The 2,670-nt window shown below is 42.9% G+C and overlaps 1 pseudogene; it reads left to right on the top strand.

The window, feature by feature from the left end:
- The first annotated feature begins 249 nt into the window (after positions 1 to 249).
- LOC133755070 (la-related protein 4B-like) lies at positions 250 to 2,262 on the top strand (annotated as a pseudogene).
- Positions 2,263 to 2,670: the final 408 nt, after the last annotated feature.

Raw genomic sequence — 2,670 nt, forward strand, 5'->3', positions numbered from 1 at the left:
ATCTGGTCAACCTGGTTGTTCCCAGGCAGGTTTGTAAAGATGATAAAGTGTGACTGTGGAGAATAAGATTTCTGCCAGAGCACTCTTAGTGAAGACATTTTCTTCCTAGTACACAGCATGTGACCTCAGATAATGATTAAGGATAGCTTATGACCTACTAACCAGAAGAGCATTGAGTGCTTGTGAGAATGTAGGCTTCACAAGAACATGCAGCTGCTTTCTCAGACATGCTTGTTAGGGCTTGCAACCATGACTGAGAACTACAACCAAGACCATGCTGAGCAAAGAAAAAGTTTTAGGGCAAAGAACTGCCAGGAGTATCCTCAGAGGGAGAGGTGCTCTGGGCTCAGGTGTAGGGCTGAGGTGTTATAGTGAACTTGTACCAAGGGAGGTGGGAGATAAGTTGGAGAAGCCAAAAAAAGGGATGTGGGATGTGGGCTGGAGCAGCTGGAGAAGATACCTGATACCAGGAGGCACAGGATGTCTGCCTGATTTATAACTAGGGGCAGTTGTGGGAACAGTGAGGCACAGAAAGTCTCTCAGGCCTGATTTTGGGAATGATGAGGCTCTCCATAAGCACAGCACCTCTGGATTTTTGCTTTCTGATGCCAAGAAAGAGTGGGGGAGACACCTCAGACCAGTGTGGATTCAGGACTCTCACAATGTCTATCTAATATATCTTGCTAAACATGTTTCAGAGAAACCTTAGTTCTATGAACACATGCATGTGCTCTACAATAGGCTGTTATAATCCTTATCAGTAAAGAAACCACACCTGGTTAGTCTGTGCACACTTTCTGGAGGAAGAGACCCCATGTCCTGTTTTTGCTTTCATTTGCACACCCCAACATGTGACCTTGGTTATCCAGACTACTGTGACCAAATTAGATATTTGAACACCTAAGCATCAGCATGTGAGCATGCAAACTAAATATTTCAGGGATGGTCTGGTTTTGAAAAGATTTCTGTGTGTCAAGGTAGTTGTAAAAGATTGGCTGCAGAATAAAATCAACTATTAGGCTTAAAGCTCCCTGTCACTGGTCCACTCCCCAAATATCTACCCCTGTGGAAGAAGTAGAAGCACTATTTAAAGGAAATAACTTACTGAAATTTATAAACTGTGAATTTGCCCATAATGATAATAGATTTATTACATTTGAAGCAGAAGTTGATGCACAACAGGCTTACAAATACCTGTGAAAAGTCAAAACTTTTCAAGGAAAACCAATTAAGGTGCAACTAAAAGCAAAGGCAATCGCTATAATCCCATTTTTGCCAAAGAATGAATTTAGGTCTCTCTACATGAACCTTTATACATAGCAGTGTTACACATCATTTATTTACCTCCAGTATACAGTCCCCAACAACAGTTTCCTCTGTACAGTCTGACTGCCCCCAGATATTGTCAACAATGCGTAGCTATTTTGATCCACCCTTGATAACTATTTCCAAATACTGGATTTATACATGGGTTTACATCTCCAACCTTCAAGCCTGCAGCCTCTCCTCTGACTTCACTCAGACAGTATCCTCCCAGAAGCAGGAAAAATTCCTTTGGCTATAGGAAGAAAAAGGAGTAAAAGTTTACAAGCAGCCAAACTCAGTCTCCAACACAACCAAAGCCTCCATCACAAACTTTGAATTGGGACTGTCCAACTTCCCCCCATTACCTGGAGCTGAGGCAATTTGATGACAGGACTTGTTTGAAAACAGGCTATCTAGCTTGATAATAGGATTATCAAAGGAAAGGAGCCTCCATGCAGATGCAAGTAGGAACGCTATTCCTGTAGTGGTCCCCAGAGAGCCCTCACTACTGGCTTCTTGTGCTGTATCAGCAATGTATGAACGATCCCCATCCCTAGCCCATTTACCTGAGGATCCCAAGGTGGCAGAAAAGCAGAGGCAAACCCACAGTGTGGACAGACTCCCTTCTGTCCTTACTACAACTGTGTGTAAATCAGAGCAGGTGCATGGAGCTGCCACAGAATTGCCAAAGCCCAGATTTGTCAGAGAACGAGTAAAGAGTCACCTTCTTCCCCACTGCAACCCTCAAAAGAACAAAAGTCAAATGCTGTCAGTTGTAGGAAGGGGGAGAAGAAGCTTGCTGAACCTGTGTGGAAATAGAGGGAGCCCCCTGCCCTCAAGTCCACTCCCAGAGTCCCCAAAGTCCAGGGGAAGCAGCCTGGGCATTGGCCTTCACCACCAGTTGTTGGAAAGTATCTTCACAGAGGACAGAACACTACCCCCACGTCTCCTCAGTAAAAATTCTATGTCTGGGAGGGGTTGCAAAGAGCTGCATTAGCCACAAATGAAACACTTTTCCCACTCAGTATGAGGATGAGTGGCTGGTTAGGCAGTTGCAGCATCTGTGAGCCCCATGGAATGCCGGCAAGTTATTTTTCTTCTATGAGTCAGATTCTCCTCCTCTAAAAAAACTGTTTTTCAGAATTTAATTAATATAAACCTTATTTTTTGTTGGTGCTTAACTGGAGGTGATGTGTAAGTCTGATTTTTTTTCAGGATAGAAAATGCATTTATCCCAACAGATTGGTGTTTTCTATTAAGCCTCTGTGTGGTTCTGAATGCAAGTTATATATAGTGAATTTTTCTAAATTAAGGGAACTATGCTACTTTATTTTTTTAAATAATATTGATCTACAAGTGCGTATC

This window comes from Lepus europaeus, unplaced genomic scaffold, assembly GCF_033115175.1.
Source record: "Lepus europaeus isolate LE1 unplaced genomic scaffold, mLepTim1.pri SCAFFOLD_3_1, whole genome shotgun sequence".
NCBI lineage: Eukaryota > Metazoa > Chordata > Mammalia > Lagomorpha > Leporidae > Lepus > Lepus europaeus.